Source organism: Rousettus aegyptiacus, unplaced genomic scaffold (assembly GCF_014176215.1).
Source record: "Rousettus aegyptiacus isolate mRouAeg1 unplaced genomic scaffold, mRouAeg1.p scaffold_m13_p_3, whole genome shotgun sequence".
Taxonomy (NCBI): Eukaryota; Metazoa; Chordata; class Mammalia; order Chiroptera; family Pteropodidae; genus Rousettus; species Rousettus aegyptiacus.
The window spans coordinates 167,493,184-167,512,316 of NW_023416306.1; the positions used below are offsets into that span (position 1 = coordinate 167,493,184).

General features: G+C 51.1%; 1 protein-coding gene, 1 long non-coding RNA gene and 1 other non-coding gene across 5 annotated transcripts in view; all 3 read right to left on the reverse strand.

The window, feature by feature from the left end:
- The window catches only part of SYNE3 (spectrin repeat containing nuclear envelope family member 3), a 96,667-nt gene extending 92,469 nt beyond the window's left edge, over positions 1 to 4,198 (reverse strand). For both annotated transcript variants that reach the window (XM_036238967.1, XM_016155916.2), the window contains exon 1: positions 4,125 to 4,198. The gene's annotated coding sequence lies outside the window, so the exon portion shown is untranslated. The remainder of the gene's footprint in view (positions 1 to 4,124) is intronic.
- A 2,251-nt stretch (positions 4,199 to 6,449) lies between these two features.
- Positions 6,450 to 19,048, reverse strand: LOC118600356. Of its 2 annotated transcripts, XR_004949947.1 has the most exons (3): positions 18,913 to 19,048; positions 17,564 to 17,733; positions 6,450 to 11,133 (listed from the first exon to the last, which is right to left on the reverse strand). It is a non-coding gene; the product is annotated as an uncharacterized LOC118600356 (long non-coding RNA). The 2 variants fall into 2 exon arrangements; XR_004949946.1 differs by lacking the exon at positions 6,450 to 11,133 and having other exon boundaries at positions 17,512 to 17,733.
- LOC118601144 lies at positions 17,996 to 18,268 on the reverse strand. Its single transcript, XR_004950231.1, has one exon.
- Positions 19,049 to 19,133: the final 85 nt, after the last annotated feature.

Consider the following 19,133-nt stretch of genomic DNA (forward strand, 5'->3'; position numbering starts at 1 on the left):
ATTTAACCTCTCTGAACCTGTTTCCCCATCTGGAAAACCGGTAGAACCATCCCCATGGCACTAAGTCGCCACGAGAACTTATAAATACGCCAAGCCTGCCCTGGCAGGAGGGAAGGGGCGAGGCGGTCTCGGAAAGGAGACCGAGGCTCTGCTCAGGAACCTTCTCTCGTGACGTTTCCGCCCGTGCGAGTTCTGGAAGCGTGTGGTCACCGCACGTCGTAGCTCTCGTCTGACTTCTTAAAATTAAAACCATCACTCAATTTAATCTCAGAGGAGTCGGTGATCCCCGTCAGGGCGGTGACACTGGTGTGGCGGGTGGTGTCCTGATAAGAGTCATGCAGGTGTGGTGGCCCAGAAGGAACTGTCTTCCCTACCTGAGTGCCCAGTGTTGTCCTTGGCCAGGTCACTTCCCTCGCCATAAAACCATCAGATTGGCCCAGGTGACCCGAGGCTCCTCCCAGCTCAAATATGCCAGGGTTTTCTGACTCAGAAGCATAAATCATTAGGCCAGGACTTTTTAAAAAATCCTGTTGAGAATCTGAGCTCTAGAGTGTTAATATCTTCTTGTATGACTTCGGAAGTGGGAGATTATTTCGTCCTAATGAAAACTTGTGTGTCCGTTTTACAAAAGGATTTCTGCATTTGACTTTGTAAATCCAGCCAGATTAACATCTAAATCTATAGGTAAAGTCTGATTTTCTAAGAGAGTTTTGTGAAAAATTCTCCATATTATCATTGCATTTTATTTATAAGATCTGATATATATAATGGACTATATATGGAGTATATATAATGTGTAGGATAGTTACTATATATATATACACAATGTATATAACATATATACTTATTTCCTATTCGTAAATGATGAAGCATAAAAATATTTCAAAATAACACCTACGAGCTCATCACTAAAAAAAAACAGCATAACGGATCCCGCTGAGAGTGGAGCTGGCTCCTCCCCAATCCTGTACCTTTTCCCCTACCAAAGAGAACCACCCTGATTTTGTATTTCACATGATTGCCAGGTGAATTCCTTGCTAACTGCCCCCTCCCATTCTCCCAATCCGAATCTCCTCCTGGCCCCCTCCCCACGGCGAAGTTCGACTTTTGTTTAAGGCAACTACCTCCTTGCCTGTGGCCATCATTTCATTTCTCACGTACGTATCGCCAAACAACTCGCTGGTAACGCTTTGCGCTGCGCTACTTCCTCGGCAGCTCTCTGCTGAGTCTCTCCAAGCATTTCAGAGATGCTGGGCCGCCCTCTGCCAAATCTGCAGCCTGGCAATCCAGGCGAGGGGCGCAGGCTGCAGGCACCACATTGTTACGATGACAGTAGGAGGGTTAGTGATAATAAAAGCCACGATAACGCCTATCTCTGGTGTGTCCTGGTCATGCTGGACATTCTGCTGAGCGCTGTCCCCAATTGTCTCATTTATCCTCTCAACAATCCCACGGGGAGGTGTTGGGGCTGCTTATCTCTAGTTCAGCTGCCAGGACTGTCCCCCATCTGCTCCCTAGCTGCTCATCCCCAGAAACATCATCCCTAACTTCCATCTGCTCCTTCCAGGTTCCTCTCCTGGAGACCCAGTCGGTCTACTTTTAGATGTTATGGGGGGGGAAATGCTTAGAATCCAGCAAATGCCAGTGTCTTCATGACGACCAGCATCCTGCCTCGCCAGTACTGTTCTCCCGATGACTGATGTATAACTTTGTCCTTGTGCTATCTGGGGCAGGCTGTGTGATGTAATGAAGAGCTCACGATCGAACCCGGGCTCCGCCACTACGGCCTCTGAATCTCTCTCCTCACCTGGAAAGGGGCCCACAACGGCAGCCTGGCCTGCTGTCAGAATCCCAGGAGGTGTGAGACAGGGAATGCCTCGTGGGAGGCCACAGACACATCGAGTCCCCCTGCGGTCCCACCCTCAAGTCTTTGCCTGGGACAAGGACCAGTTCTCAATGCTGAAGGGGCTCTGAGGGAAACAGATGACCCAAGGATACCCACCATGTACCAGACATGGGGATATCGAGGCAGAAAGGAAAGGGCAGAGCTGAGGGGAAGGGAGCACAGGTGTCCCGAGCAGGCCCCATGGCCCTGAACTGTGACAACTGCTCTCACGTGCCGTGTCTAACACCGTACAAAAGGATGTGCATGGGACGTGCCATTTAACGCGCGTGGCGCCCTACGATGTGGGTGCCATGGTTACCCCCCTCTCGTGGGGAAGGACATCGAAGCTCTGCAAGGTGACAACATGTCCCCATGGTCACAGAGCTAGGAAAGGGCTACAGTAGTCCGAGTTGGCCGCCTCCAGCCAACAGCTGGCCACAAGGGAGGCCCCGCTGCCCTCTGAGCTCCCCAGGGATCCGGGGTGCGGTGGAGGTTGTGCTGACCGACCCGGTCTTGCCTCCCCAGAGTGCAGGTGACACTGCAGCCAGTCCAGGATTTCGCAGCCCCCGCCCCAGGTTTCTGTACCACGAGGCAAGGCACAGCCCAGCCACGGCCACATCCACAGCTGCAGCAGAACATGCAAAGTACCTGGGTTAGGGACTTGTTCCCATGGAGACCAGAGTTTAAACTCACCCTGAAAGGTGCCTGCAGGGGCCAAGGCCAGTCCATACCCTGAGGCAGAAACCCGAGCCCAGACTCCGGCCACTCCCCTCAGTGCCGCCAGCAAATCCTCAGGCCTTCTCCTCAAGACCCCGCAAGACAACCTGAGTTCCAGAAATAAGCCTGCCGGGCCCACTCTCCCCTGTCCAGCTGCCCTCGGAGCAGCCTCCCCAGCTGAAAAGGACGCTCCCGGGGCCAGCAGGCTTGGCACAGCTGTGGCCGCTGCCTGAGGAATGTGCCGACCCACACGTGTCAGGGAGCCCCACTGGGGCACGGTTACAGGAAACGGAGCAAAACAGCCTGTTGGCATCTGCGCGCCCTCCCGCCTTCCAGCTCCTGAGCCCCGGGGCCTGCTGGCTGGGCCCGCTGGCTGGGCCCGCTGGCTCCCCGCACTGCGCAGGAGCCAGGGCCCGGCCCTTGGAGAGAGTCCGGCTCTGGCCTTGGCTGTGAGGCTCTGGGTAAATCACTGCCCCTCTCTGGGCCTGTTTTCTGGCCTCAGGTGGTTAAAGGAGGCTGTGCTGCCCGCCACAGGCAGATAGGCGGGCATTTTGTGACACGCTTCCTTTTCTGGGAGGACAGTCACTTTTCCCTGAGTCTCCTCATGCCCTCACTCACGTGGGTGGTTAGAAGGCCCCACTAGAGCCTGAAGGAAGTTAACAGGGCAGAGGTGAGAGGCCAGGGACCCGGGAGAAAGTCCCAGGGCAGCCTTGGGCGGGAGCTTCAGGGCCAAAGTTATAAAATCACAACATTGTCACCCTACCCCGCTGGCGCTGCCTTCCTTGGCTTTTGGAAGGAGAGGTCGGGGGCTGCTCCTAGGCTGGCCCCTGGGCCCCACCCACCAGGTCCACTGTGTGGAGTCACACCTGAAGGCCCTCGGAGGGGCCGGCATCCATTTGGGGCTCCCTCGGGCCCCGCGGGGGAGGCTTGACCGCACTACCCCCTCCTTCAGATCTGTGGGACGAGGCTCAGAGAAGCTGAGCTGCTAGCCCACAGCTGCACAGCCCTGAGGCGGGCGAGCGACACCGAGCCTGCCCGCCGGAGGCCACTTCCCCCGCCCGCCGCCGACTCCGCTCTCTCGGGCACCGCGCAGGGGGCCCGCGGTGGCCGGAGCGGGGTCCCCGCCGCGCTTACAGCCGGGGACCCGCGGCGGCGCGAGTCCGCGGTGACAGCTCTGCTCGCCCCAAGCGGAGACAGGGCGACGGCTGGAGGCGGCGCCCGGCCCGCCGGGACGCGCTGCCCGGAGTTTAGGGGCTTTTTCTTGGGGACCTAACCTCCAGGGGCGGGGAGCGGAAGGGCTCGGGGATTTCGCAGGCGGCCGGGAACCGCCGGGTTTGAACTAAAAATACCCGCCCGCCCGCAGCTGTCACGGCGGCGCCCACGCCCCCGCGCGGGGCGCGCTGCCCCGGGTCCCCCCGACTGTCGGCGACCCCGATCGCAGGGGTCGCGTCCCGGCCGGGCCGGGGGCTGAGGCCCCGACGCCGCCGGCCCCCCGCCCGCCTCCCGGCCGCGCGCCACTTACCCGGCCCGGGGCGTGCAGGAGCGGGGCGCCGCCGGCAGGTCGCGGGGAGCCTTCCTCCTCCTCCCCGCGTCCCAGGCGGCTCCGGAGCGGGGCGGGGCCGGGGCGGGGCCCGGACACTCGCCCCCGCCCCGCCCCGGCCCCGCGGGGACCGGCCGCGGGAGCCGCCCCAGGGCCCCGCCGCCCCGGCCCCGCGGGAGGCGACTCCCAGCGCCCCTAGGCCGCCGCGTCCGCGCCCCGGGCGCACCCCGGGCGCACCCCGTCCGCCCCGCGGCCGCTTTCTCCCGCCCCGGAGCCGCCCGGAGCCGCCCGGAGCCCCGGCGCCCCGCGTGTCTCCGCCCGGGTGTCATCCTCGGGGTTGGCGCGGAGCTGCGTCTCCCCCGGGAGAAGCGGGGTCTGGGGAAGGGGTTCCTCTGCGTGTCCAGACTTGGGGACAGGGCTCAGGAGCTGGCAGGACTGCCCTCTCAGAGCCGAAGTGGGGACAACGACAGGAGCACTCCTCCCGGAGGCGCGAAATCTAAAAAGGAGGCGACACCTATCACCCAGCCTGACACTGGGGGCGCCGCATCCGGCCCCTCGCGCCACACGGCCTCGGGAGCCGCCACACTGGGGGTCTCTGGGCGCAGGTTCGGGTGGGAGTCCCCAGGATGCCCGAGAGCGGAGGTGATGGGGAGTGAATCCCACGCCTGATGGGAACCTCCCACAAACCCAAGGCCCAAGAGTGTGCCTCCCTCCCTCTCCCAGAGCCCCTGCCCACGCGGACAGTCCTCCCCCGCGTCCGCTAGCTCCACGGGCCACTCCCCCGACTCCCTAAGCTGGGTAGCAGCAGGTCTAAGTCTTATCGGCCTCTGCGCCTCGGCGCTGCCAGCACATCCTGGCGCTTTGAACTGTCCTCAGCCCCAGCCCTGATCTTTGTTCTAGTAATTACACCTTTGCAAGATTAATTCCGCCTCCTTTGGATGCGGAGGGGAGCGCTAGGGAAGGATGCGTATGTACAACCTGTACAACTGCGAGCCATGTGGACGCGTCCCCACCTACGCCCATTTTACAGATGAGGAGGAGGAGGCTGGGCCTGAGGAGTTAACTGGCCCAGATCTAATGCTCCCCAGAGGGCGTTTTCCTCTTTTGTTTCTTGGAGAGGCTGGCAGGCTCTCTATCAATGTGCGCTGAATAAATCACAGGAGAAATCAGTGACCTAAGAGAAAGATTACATTGTAAAGCAGGACCAGATAGCGTTTGTGTGAGTGAGTGAGTGTGTGTGTGTGTGTGTGAGTGTTTTTCCACAATGAGGGCGAGGTAGGAGCCCCAGAGTTAACACTGGGGAAACCTAGCTTGAGTTACAATGCTAGTGTCTGCCACACCGCCTAACTTAGAACCCATTTATTAAGTTATAATTACTCACAGGCCATAGGATATACAAACCGGGGCCTCTCCTGTCCTTGCCCTCGACTGGTTCCAGGGGTCCTATTATGCTTCTCACTATCACCTAGACTCCATCCGAGGCCTCAGTGACCATGGTCAGGCCGGAGGCACAGACAGCGATGGACAATTATTAGAATACTTGGCGTCTGGATAATGCTCTTGCTTTTCCACATGGTTTTACACGTGTCTCCTCGTTCAATCTCTGCTGTTTAGCTTTGTCTTATGAGGAAACTAAGGCACGAACAGGTCAGGTGATTCACACAGGGTTGAGAGACCCCTCTAGAGGGCGGAGCCGCAAGCCCGGGGAGGTCGCTCTCCTGCAGTAAGAGGTGATTTGATGCAGTTGGGAGTGACGAGCTCAGGCCCTGGAGCCATGTTGCTGGGCCTCGCAGCTTTCAGCTCATTACTCACCCACCCTTGGTTTCCTTTTCTGTTAAATGGGTCTAATAATAGCAACTTCTCTCGAATGGTTTTGTGCCTGGTATTGTGAGCCATTCTGGGGATAGAGTGATCACTACAGTTTCTGGCGCACAGCTATTCAGTCGTTCATAAGACATTTCCTGAGCACCCACTATGTGCTAGTCCTTGGGAATATGGAGCAGAATGCGGCATAGACTGCCACCCTCGGGGAGGTCACGGGGCAATGATTCTGTGTCCAAGGCGCCGTAACTTGAACAGGGTACTGTCGGTGCATAGAGATGAACTGTCACTCTTACTGCTCAGGGGACACAGAGTGCCATTTGTAGAGCTGAGAGACCCAAATTCCAGGCCCAGCTCGGCTACTTAACCGAGTGAACCTTAGCCAGCCATGTAACCTCGTGGAACTTTGGTCTTCTCATCTGTTAAATGGTTTAACAATAACATTTTGTAAGTGAGAATACATGTGATAAAATATTTCATAAAAGGTAAAATACCACGCAGATATGAGTAGCTTTATTGTTATTGCCTTTAGCTTTACAAGGCTTGATGCTTGTCAGAACACTCTCCCATTGCTTTCCTGAAGCCTGACATAAAGACAGGACCTTATATTTTGTTAATTACATGGCAGCCTTTTGATGCTCCAAGACAGTCCACACAGAAGGAGAAAATGCTGAGCACACAGTGCGGGGGGAGAATGGTGAGTCTGCCACTAGGAAGCCCGTAAAAACTTGAGTTTCACTTCGGCACTGTCCACGCTGCAGAAAGGGGCGGGAATGAAAACTTACCTGGAAGGAGCTTCTGGCCCAGGATGGGGGAAGAGCGCCTCTGTCACTTCTGGAATGGAGCACAGGAAACTCCACCCCAACGCCTCCCTTTCAGAAGTGGCCCAGAGAGGGAACCACAAGAAGGCCTGAAAATTATGCCATTCGGAAATTCTGACTCATTTGGCAGTGGAAGCTGTTTGTGCAATGTACAAAAAGTCTCCCAAAAAGCGGACTTTCTTACTGAGCTTTCTCCAGGGTTCTTCCCTGTAGCCGGCATCTCCGGCACCACGCGTGGGCAAGCAGGGGCTGATTTAATAAGCCAGGGAAATTACCCAGGCCTGTTTCACATGCGTAGTTGATTAGCTGGCTTCCACAGCGATCCCAACGAAACCTTATTTCGTAAGCATGAATTTTAGTTGTTTGTGTGTTCAGTCTCCGCAGAAGGACTGGAACGAAAGCTGGATTGGCTCTTCTGGAATCCACCCCCTTGCTGTACACATGGGTAAACTGAGGCAAAAGGGCAGGAAGGAGGGCCTCTGCTCTGGGTTCCATGGTGGTAATTGGTGTCCTGGAAATTTACGTTCTGGTTTCTCTGTCCCTAGCCTGGCTTCCCCCATAGTGATGAAATAAATAAGTGCTATTGGCTAACTGGAAATGAAAATCTCACCCTGGGGGGCCATTTCCGGGGCGCCCCGTCGGAGCGGTCCCGATCCACGCCGGAGAGCTGATTCTCATCCTGGCTCCACTTTCAGTTTCTTCTTTCTTTATTTCCTTTTTTGCCAGTTTTCCATCTGTGCGTCTCTCCTCTCCCACGAGGGTCCTACGATGTGCCTTGCAGCGTGAGCCGACCCACCAGCCTGGCTTGTCAGCTTCTCTGATTGGGTCGCCTTCCCCACTGGCAGCTGCCACCCACTCAGGGCACCCCCCATGCTGGATGGCAACGAGTCATCGAGCACTAAACGTGAGAGCCGGAGTAATACGGGATATTTCTCTAGATATACTAATTGTGCTGCTTTTATAGAGCAAAAATAGAGTGTGTCGGAAATGCAGGCCTGGGTCCTGGGTGACTGGGTTCTAGCTTCTTATTAGTGCTGCTAATTAGCTGTATAACTCTGAGTCACTTCTGAGCTCCTGGATCTGCAAAATGAGACAACTGGAAACTTATCTCTAAGTTACTTCTCCTGATTTTAAAAGAATGATGTGAATCTTGCTTATATTAAATAATATCATCATTTAACATGACTAAACACTGCTTTTATTAGACTCCAAGGAATAAGTCCTAATAGATACAAAGATATTAACGTACAATTGGCAAGCTTTATTCCTAAAAAAGAAAATCCTTCTAAAAGAGGTTTGCCATATTTCTCTCATCGGTGAGCAACCCATTCTACCTTTTCTGCCTTTGCTGAGAACACCTTAAGTATTTTTTTTTTAATTAAACATTGGATTTTGAGATAACTGTAGAGATCCAGTTATGACACAGAGAGATCCCCTGTGCCTTTTGTCCAGTTTCCTCCAACGGAAATGTCTTGCGAAACCGTATATATAGTACAATATCACAACCAAGACGGTGATGCTGACGTCATCGGCATACAGAGTGCTCCCATCAGCACAGAGCCCTCATGCTGCTCCTCCCCCCTGCATCCCTACCATTAATCTGTTCTCGTTTCCATAATTTTTCCATTTCAAGAAACTTACATAAATGGAATCATCAAGTATGTAACCTTCTGGGATTGGCCGTTGTCACCCAGTGTAACTCACTGGAGACTCTGGCCAGGTTGTCCGTGCACCAGGAGTTCACACCTCTTCGTTGCTGAGTAGTATTCCCTGGTACGGATGGACTGGTTTGTCTAATCGCACACTCATTGAAGGACATCCGGGTTGTTTTCAGTTTGGGGCTATTATGAATAAACATTTAGCAGAGGCTTTTGTGTTAACATGTCTTCACACTTCAAGTGTTAACTGTTAGTTACAGTATCTGTACATAAAACCACACCAGCAGATTTTTCCCTACTTTTTTTACTCATAGTGACGAGCACACCCCTGGGGTGTTTAAGGGTCCTGTAATTCCCCAGCAAGAGGCCATGGGTTTTGGAAATCCGACAAAAGCAAACGATATGGTTCCTGCCACCAGGAATTCATCATCTGTTGGGGAAGCAATGTTCAAGTAACACTGGAACGACGAGACAACGCTGCGTGTCATCAAATGCTAGATCACGTGGGACGGAAGTGACTTTTAGAGGAATCCGGAAACGGGAAAGAGGAGTGGAGACTAAGTGTTTGGGGAAAGGCGTTCTGGAGAAAGCAAGACGTGAGCTGCATCTGAATGATGAAGAAGAATGAGATTTAACATTTACTCAGGGCTTACTCTGTGCCAAATACTGTCCTCGGGCTTTACTTATATTAACTCATTTAATCCTTCAGGTTAGCTACCATTATTATCTAATTTTTCAAATAAGGGAGCAGGGATGGCCACAACTTGTCCATTAGCATACAGCCGTCAGGTGATCCCAGGTGCTAGGTACGAACCCAGGCGCTCTGGCCCCAGCCACACTCCGAATCTCTACGCTTTCTGTCTCCCTGCCAGCGATAGTGGAGGACCATTTCCTGGTCATGATTAAATTCCAGTTCTTTTCTAAGGTCATATTTTTACAGAGCTACACTGAACCCAAGATGTTAACCTCTGTCTTCATGAACGTGATGAGTTCCCTCCAGGTCAAGGTTATTGTTGAGGAATTGGTACTTTGAGAAGAACAGCACCAGCCTTAGTAACAGGAGACACCTGCCGTGAGAGGGAGGGTGGCACCCTGGAGACCGGCCGTGTGTGTGTGTAAACAGCAGAGCTGAACCCTCCAGTTACGGTGACGACCTGCTCGCGCCGCAAGAAAAACGTCACAGTGGCAGCTTTATCTGCCCCATAAAGCCCAAGGGCTGGCAGAGCCGCTTCAGATAACGAATGTGGTTTTGTTTTCTCTGAATTGCTGTGTACTGTACTGGGGAAGTCACATCCACGCTCGCTCGGCTGTTTCCTTGGTCACTAAACATGAGAGATGTGAGATTACTCTTCGGTCACAGCCTTGACTGCTGCTCGCCCACCCGACTTCATCATTTCGGTTTGAACAGCAGGATTCCAGGGACCTGGCTTAATTGTTTATTTTTGTTTTGAAACCGAAATGCAGCCTTGATCACGTCGGCGCTGCCCACCCCGGTGTGGGCAGGCGGAGTGAAAAGCTCGTTGGATGGCGATGCCCTGACCTGGTCTCTCTCTGGGCGCCGCGTCCCCCAGCGGGCCGAGCCAGGTGAGCCGTGCCCCCTCCAAAGTCGCCGCATCTAGAAAACGGGGCCAGTTCTCGCCCTCTTCCCTGCAGGAGCTGTCTTGAGGATCACAGAGAATAAAGAGAACGCGATACAAATTTGATTATCTATGCAAATGCGTGCTATGGTGGGAAGAGGAACCCTCCACCTACTATGCTTTCAAACGAAGCTTCACAACAGAAACCAAACCGGGAAGAGGCTGTGAGCGAGGAAGACTTCGCGCAGGGGAGGAGAGAGTCTCACGTTGTTTTGCTCCCTGGAGACATGTTTTAGCAATCCGCAGAAATGTCCCCGCCTTGCTTTGGGCAGGCTTGGCCGGCCTGCACATGTGATAATCTTAGAAGCACTGTGTGATAGGCAGCACGCCCAGGAAACCACGGGAGGCCTGGCCTTGGCACCCACATTAAGGCTTTGGAACGAGGGGCGCCCCCCCTAGGACCATGCGAGCCGGCAGCCTCTGCTCTTCGGGGAGGCCCGCACTCGAGACACAGCTGACCACTTCACTGGAGCGGCAGGGGCTTCTGTCAAATAGGTCCCTGCGTCTGAGCACAACCTGTTATGTTACTCTGGATGACAATTCTTGGTGGCCCAAAATGCTTCTGGAGCAGAGGTGGCCTTTTCCCTGCCGGAGCCTCCTTCCTCAAAACCTTAGAGTTGCTGCAAACGTCTGGCCCAGACACAGGCGGAACGAATGCTTCCCAGACGGACTGCTCCGAGTCCCCGCAAGGGCTGCGGCTCCTGGCTTACAATTTTAAAGAACAATTAGCCTGATATCTTCTTTGATGTTGTAGGGCTGGTATGCAGAGAAAAGCTGCACTTGCCACTCAAGGCACCTCCTGGCTAATTAAAAAACTGGGTTCAGCGGACAGAGGCGCCCCTGTAACCAGGCTGGAGGAGGCGGCACACACCCCGCGGTGTCCTTGGGTACTGCGAACGTCCTTGCTGGCACGGTGCCCGCGGGATCATCCGTTCGCCCGCTTCAGCAGTCCAAGCTGTTTCATCATCCGAACTGAAATGTTTGTTTGTGTCACTGGTAAATCTGGGCGAAAGGACCAGGCCCGGTCTGCTCAGCGTACAAACTCCAAGATGGCCTAAAGGCAAAGGCGCACACACAAACAAAAACAAAATTAACGGGTCAGGTGACGTTTTACAATCTCACCGGCCTGGTGCCTTCACGTTCCAGAGCCTCTGGGAGGTCCAGGGAACACTGACTGCGTCGGCCCACATCCACGTTTACGGGGAATGCAAATGCAGGAGGCACTCGGGCCTCTGCCTGGCCTCTCGGCGGCTCTGACATCGTGATCGGGTGCTCCCTCCCAGAAGCTCGCGCTCCCGTTTCTCCCCAACCCTTCGCAGTCTTCCTCACGGCCTGTCCTCCCCCCGCTGCGTGCAGCCCCAGGCTTCTTCCCTGTCTTCCTCTCTCTCCTGCTCTTCCTGCCCAAACTCTCCTTTTATCGTTAGGTACAGACCTGTAGAGGCAGTAATCTGAATACTCTCCCACGTTTCAGATGTAACCTGATGATTTAGACACCTCGAATTCCTCAAAACTCACAACGTCCAAAAGTAATTCATGACTCGGCCCTTCAAACTCCCTCCTCCGGCGCCCACTGCCACCTCTCTGCCCGGCAGCCCTGCCTCAGCAGGTAGGAGCCACCGGTGCCTAAGCCGGGAGCGTGGGGCCAAGCTCGAATGCCTCCCTCTTCTTCTGGCCCTTTCCCCGCATCCGGCCAGTGGCCAAATGCTGTCAACCCCATCTTCAAAGTACAGAACACCGTGCACGTGCTGGCCGGAGACCCGCAGTGGTTCGTCTCGCGGTGTCAACCCACTGGCCTCCCTCTCGGTCTCTGCTGCCTCCAACTCATCCTCAGCACCTCTGCCAAGCTCGTCTCTCCAGAACTCTGCAGTTCACACTCCCTGGGACCGCTCATCCGCAGGCCCTCGCCTCCGCCCCAGGGTCTGCATGGCGGGCCTCCCTGCCTCCGCCCCGGCCGCTTCCTCCTCCCCGATGTCCTTCGCCCTTCTTTGGACACCTGGTTGAAGCCCCATCCTGTCCTGTCTGCCAGGCTTTCCCTGCCCCCGAGGTGCTGATTGGTGTACTCAGAGCCTCACCCTCCACCAGCGCTGAGTGACATTCCTGCATCTGTCCCCATCCTAAGACCTAGAGGCCCTTGCGGGGGCGTCTTTCTCCACTCAGCAAGGAGCCGGCGTTGCCTGGTCGAATGCTTCTTCTGCTCCTACAGCTCAGGCCGTTTTATGAGCGTCATGCAATTCGGGATTTCAGAGACACCAGCCCGTATTGTCGCTGTGTGTTCTTCATTCAAGGATTATGCACTGGGCACATGCTAAGTGCCAGGTGTAAATGCTAAGGACCAGGGACGAGAAGTGAATCCGGTGGGACTGCCAGCTGCCAGTCCAGTTGCAGGGGGAAGGGGCATAAAAAAATAAAACTGATGCGTACAAAGCCCCTGAAGGGTTCTGGTCCCCAACGGCAGCGAAATCGGGCTGGTTATGTTCTCTAACGCCTGACCGCGCAGCCTGGGTCAAACTGGTGTGACGGCTGCATGGGTGGCCGTCCCCAGGCCCAGCGCTAGCCCAGCGCTCTCAAGCATTCGGTTCACATGGGTTAGAAAAACCCGGCTTTAAGCCATTCTCGTCCAATCTCTCACCATTTAATTAAATGTAATTAAGTATTTCTAAGGAGCTTACCGTGGACTATTATAAAGTACATGATCGAAGTAGATTAAACTGTTTATCTGGTGTAACGAGGAAAGAAAGTACTTCTTTGGCTTTTAATTTTTTTTTTTTCTTCCCCCGGTTTAGTTTTAAACAAAACCTCTTAAAGCCACGTGTGTGCATAACTTTTGTTGTCAATCGCACATATACTACATTTCCTTGACTTCTGTTCCAGAGCATGTGAAATGTAACTTCCTTTTCTCGGCGACTTGGAATTATTATACGAGGCTCAAACGCTCAAGGAATAGTGTCGTGTGAAGGCTGCTGGCCCCGGCTCATCGAATGCTCCTAGAATGCTGCTTCTCAAAAAAAAAAAAAAAATCCCAGGATGTCTGCTTCTTAACTTTCGAAATTTCCTGTTAGCCATTACTCATTGCTTCTTTCTGCTTTAAGTGTTAAGCTTTTTAAATGTACTGCTGCTACTCGGTTGTGGCTTTAATGTCAGAAGACTAAGCAAGCTGGCCATTCTCTGATGTAGGAATGGGCCTTGGATGAGAACTGAGCGACTCTTTCTAGAACCTGGCAGACTGACTGGTGCCCAGACACTATGTAATGACAGGGACAGCATGTATTGGCTCTTGCTGCACCAGCTTCCTAAATAAAAGACTAGTGCCCCCTACCAGCCTAGCAGGGTAAGGCAGAGGCTTGTTATGAAATGCTCTGTTTCTCAAAAGACAAAAATGATTTTGAAATATGATGTGTTAATTTTTAACATAAGCAAAAAGCTCTTCAAGTAAGAGGATATTACTGGCTCCATCCCCAGTACGTGTGAGCTGTCAGAGCTGCACCCACGTGGTAACAAGGGGAGAGGAACCAAGGGGGCAACCTTGCCAGCTGGACTGAGCTGCACTGGTCAGGGCTACGACTGGAAAGGTCACCTCGCTGCGTATCGGGAGGGCGGGGAAGGCCTGCCAACAGGGCGCCTACTCTCCAAAGCTTTTAATACAAAATTCTCTTGGTCACTTAATCCGGCAAGTGAGGTCAATGCAAAAATATTCTCCCCTTACTTTTCTTTTTTTAAACAGAATATAATAGGTTTATAACATAGTCTTTTATTAAAACTCTTTGAAACTCTAGTTTACTGAAATTTGATAACAATTAACTATATCTCAGTAGGCTATACTTTCAAAAAGAAAAAAGTTTAGAATTAACAAGAAAAAAAATATTGTAAGTCCTCCAATTTTTTCCTGTAAAGGAAAATGAAAAGCGAATGTCTCACTCCATTTCTACCCGCCACCCCTGCCATGAAACTGGGGTGACTTTTTACTTTGCTAGATGAATTCTCAAAGCTGGAGCAGTGAATTCCCACCATAACAAGATTTAATTTTGAAGGCATTAAATTATTAAGGCTCAAAGGTGGAAGTACGAAGTGGAATTCTGACTCATCACGGAGTATTTAAGGCCTTGGCAATACATCTTAGCAATCATTCAAAAGAAAATAATAAAATTTTCTAACTGCTTGTCTGGCGGCAAACTCAGTGATTATCAGAGGGAGATATAAACTTCAGCTAACAGATAAATTTTCCTAACAGGTTTGACCCACAAAAGCACTGGCTCCTTCCTTTTTATATTTTGTGGTCCAGACACTTTCCCAGAGCTCATTGGAATGTGATAATAGTTTGAGCTATGGAAACTATCTGCTGGTAAAAAAAAAAAAAGAAAGAAAGAAAGAAAGAAAGAAAGAAAGAAAGAAAGAAAGAAAGAAAGAAAGAAAACATAATGTAAAACATTACAATCTTTCATTAAACAGTTAAGGAAAAGTCAACAATCTTTTTATCAACTTTAATCAAGTCTGAACATGTTTTACAATTGCCACTTAATTTTTAATATCGCCTTATAGGAGCTACGACTCGGGCTGCTTTCCTCAGAAGAAAATAAGGTTCTCAACAGAACATAGTCTGCTAGGGGTCTGATTTTGCAGCCAAGGAGTTCAGAGGCCTCAATGCACAAAAAGCACTGGCACAAAAGAAAACACACCGTTCCAAAACGGAAAGCTACGGTTCACATTTTTTCCACTAGATTTTTCTATTGAAATTGTTGTCATTTTAGCTCTACGAAGCGTAAAAATCACATCTGTATCCAATAAATTCACATGCAGAGCCAGTGAAGATAATTTAGGAATATTTAATTTTCCGTGAGACTTGTTAGTGATGTTACGATTCAGTAGTAAAATAAAAAAAAAGTGCCTGTGAAGGCAACAAAGCTTCTAGAACCCACAGTGTGCAAGTCCATCTAAATGATGTTGTAAACAAATACTGTAAACAGAACATAATTTGGGGTCCAAATGTCTGAAAACCATTATCCTAGGGTTAGTGGCAAAGTCCGAATGAATGTGTGTTCACAAAACCTGTTTGAAGCACAAACAGTGTGCTATGCACGCAAGACAGTTTTATTTTGGGTATAAATGTTTAGGGGCCTGGGAAGAGTCGGTTCCTTAAACAAATAGGTTCCTTAAACTCTGCAGTCCTTAAATAATGATATCTTGAAACAGGCATACCCTTTCGCAGACATAAATACATTTTTCACAAATCTAGGAAGGGGACGATAGGAGAGAGGTGGAGAACTCCAAGGAGAATCAGAAAGAACTCCTAAGTATTTAGGGATGCTGAGGACTGGAACCCGGACCTCACAAGTCTACAATTCAAAACCCAGAACAGGATCAGGTTCTACTGTGGCATCCGGGCTTTTCATAAATGCTTTCTCATCTCCCACAGTGGATTCCAGATTGAGCTAACGCGATCTACAGCACGCTATTTCTCTTCGTCTTACCCGGAGGGGAGCAAGACCTGCGACACAGTGAGCCAGCCAGCTGATGCCTTCCTTCCTGTCTCTAAGCGGAGCCCACACCAAGGGGGAGACTGCGATTAGCAAAACAGCGGCCACGCCCATGGCCAGGGGAGTATTTATAAAAGCAGCTGTCTCTGTCAGACCACGGTGGTAAAAATCCAAAAGGCATTTCTATCTTTGCATTAGGGATTAGCAGATTCTCCCAGAGGGCTGGAATTGCCTTGGTTTCTCACACATTACATTTTTTTTAGGGTAGTTGAGGGATCGAGTTAATTCCAGGGTTATGGTGCTGCTCGAAAATTTCTGAATAATAGCTAAGTGCACCAGAGAAAGATCTATGGTTCCCGCTTGGGTCTTTGGAACTTCGGGTTGCAAATGCTATTTTAGCTCAGGAATGTTCGGTGGTTCAACCTCTTGCGTAACCCAAGCAGCTACTTTTCTCTTAAACTGACACTCACAAAATGCTCTGGCCAGCATGGACCTGGCCATTTCTGTATGGGAAGTCCTGTGCACAAAAACACACCCTTTGTCAGAATGCAGCACCAACTTTGCGACTGTCGTTGGGGTATGAAAACACTGGCACACTGTTCAAATAAAGCATCGTCTTAAACTCAATAATCCTGACTCCTCACTTGGGGCTGATATATAGGAAGATACTATCTCATAACTGTAAAGTTTTTAACTATGGTTCAATGGTGAATTTGCTTTTGGAGAAGTGGATGAAAAGAAATTTTACAAATGTAGTAAAGCCTTATCTATAAATAAGCACAGGGAAGAAAAACATTTTTAGGATGCCCGAGTCAGCATGTTTACATGCCTTGATTATTTAGTTTGGGCCTAATTATATCTTGTGACCAAAATGCCAGGACTCTCCTGAGCGTCTGTATACTTCCCACCCCACTTTGCCCATTAATGTGCACATGCGCGAGACCACAGACTGGTAAAGATTATTGACTTACGTGTTCAAAACACCGAAATGCATTTGAGCGTAAGTGTGGATTTCTGACAGCTGCTAATTTAAGAAGTATGTTTCTGACATGTTTTCATTAGAGAATTCCTAAAGAGAAACCTCAAAACTAAAATGCCAAATCATATATAAAAGTTTGATGCTTTGGAAGAAATATTTTGAATACTATTTCCTTTGCTTCTTTGAATTACTGATGTTCGGTGCCAATACTCCAAGAGTGGTTTTAAATCAAAAACAGAAATGAATATGTTCAACATATATAACACTCAATATTTTTGGCCGCTTTATTAAAAACTTAAACTTAGGTGTACTTTTCCAATTTCTTTGGTTTGGAGACACGAGTTGCTTTTCTACCCTTGATCATGCCGTCGGCGCCCCTCAACTCAGTTCCCTAACGAAGCATGGACATGCTTTCCCAGGTCCTTACATTTCACATTATGTTCTCATCAAACTCTACTGCAGGGGTCTCCAACCCCTGGGCCGCACGGTCCGGTACCAGTCCGTGGCCTGTCAGGAACCGGTCGCACAGCAGGAGGTGAGTGGCAGGCTGGTGAACCAAGCTTCATCTGTGTCTGCAGCCGCTCCCCAGCACTAGAATCACCGCTTCAGCTCCACCTCAGATCATCAGGCATTAGATTCACATAGGAGCATGGGTCCCTGGTGCCAAAAAGGTTGGGGACCGCTCGCTGTATACAGCAATTCTACTTAATAAGTTTGAAAAACACAGGCTTTGTATTCTTCCTGCTCAAGAATTACTCTTAATCTTTAACGATAGGTGTAATCTCAACATAATAAAACATCCTGACAATTAAAAAAGACAACAACATTTCTGAAGCCGATATTACATACCAGGTAAGAGCTATGCTACTCTCCATTACTGCCCTACGTCTCTAGATTTTCAGAGCACACGGTTGCAAATTCTTCTCCCTCTTCAAGTCAACACAAAAGCCAAATTAGATAGTTCAGAGTAGGCAATAAACAATTTTGGTTTTCAGAAACAAATCGTCAATATTTATTTGAAAAACACAACTTACTATAATAAGAGCATGAGTAAAAGTTAGGTGATTTTGGAAATAATACATTTTCTATTGTCAAGTGCACCAAACGCTGGATTTCTGACACAGTCCTGCTTCGGCATTACAGGGTTTCCTATATATTTCTGTTCCTGATTCTTGTTCTTCTGATTTACCTGGAATCAATGAATCTAGGGGGAAAAAAGATTAAGAGGCTGATCAATTTGGGGTCCCACATTAGAAAATTATCAAACATCGGCACTTGAGTAATTAATGTCTTAAGTTTCTTTTCAGTTTACTCAGCTCAAGATTCACGCTGAAGGAGTATCTGGAAGATTCACATGCTGACAGCACATTTATTAATTTTCTGATTTCAAATTTGAGCAATTCCAAAGCATAAACAGGTCAGCTCCAGCAACAATTTCAAAAATACTTAAGGTTTTTGAAAAAGTTATTTGTAGCAGTACTCAGTGTTCAACAGAAACCACTCCATCTGTTAAACAATATCTCGACTGCAAAGGTTCTCTTACTGTTGATGGATAGGTAATGACATGGTGGTCATTATCACCGTGGCAACAGTACCCAGGACCTATCAGAGGAAAATTGCACATGGAACGGCTGGCTCTTCAGCAGTCATGCCTCAGCTTCCTCTGGAGTATGCTTTTTCTGCAAGTCTGGTGTGCTCCAGGGTACCACCAACCCAGGGCGGGTCCAAGACTGCAGATCACATAGAGATTTCAGAGTCCCCCTCTCCCGAAAACATTAGTTCCAACAATACGAGCACCTGCCACGTTCCACGCACTGTTCTAGGTACTGAGGATACAGCAGTGAACTAGGTCGAGTGCCTGGGCGCTAAAACAATCAACAAGCTGATAAATATATGTCAAGGTGTACAAAGTACAATGGAGAACAGAGAAAACGATGGACCCAGGGAGGCTTCCTTTCTCTCCCCTGTCCCCTACACCCCGCCATTGCTTTGTACCTGCTTCCCATTTCTCACGCAGACTACAAGCTTTGGGCACAAGGTCTCTCTGGAGATCTCGTGCTGGCACCATGCCGAGCACTCAGCAGCTGGCCAGAAAACGTTTGTCCAACGAACCAATTCCCGTCTTTGTTCCCCATTCAATGAAACTTTCCTGGGGTCAGGCCCAAGGCCTTAAGTGGGCCGGAAAATCAGGGAAGCCCCCAACTTAAACGAGATTGCACAGACGAGAGCTCCGGCCTCTGCTCCCACGTGGGCGGCAGGGACCAGCGAGGCCGGGCGCGCGGCCCAGACCCTGACGCGGTGGCCCCGGGCAGGCCCGTACCCCGCTCCCGCCACAAACGGTCGCATTCGGCCGCAGCCTTACGGAGGCGCCGGGTTCGCTCACCTGAGCTGGGAAAGGCCGACCCACTCCCGCTCCATCTCCGCTACCACCCCCAACGCGGGAACCCGAAGCCCGCGCACCGCGTTGCCACGGCAACTCCAACGCCGCCTGCACCGGAAGCGGAACCTTCACCTGGAAGTGATTCGTTCCCGGCGTTCCGCGGGACGGCGAGCCCCCGCCCGGCGCCTCGCCCAGTGTCCCGCACTATCCCAGCAGGCCCGGCC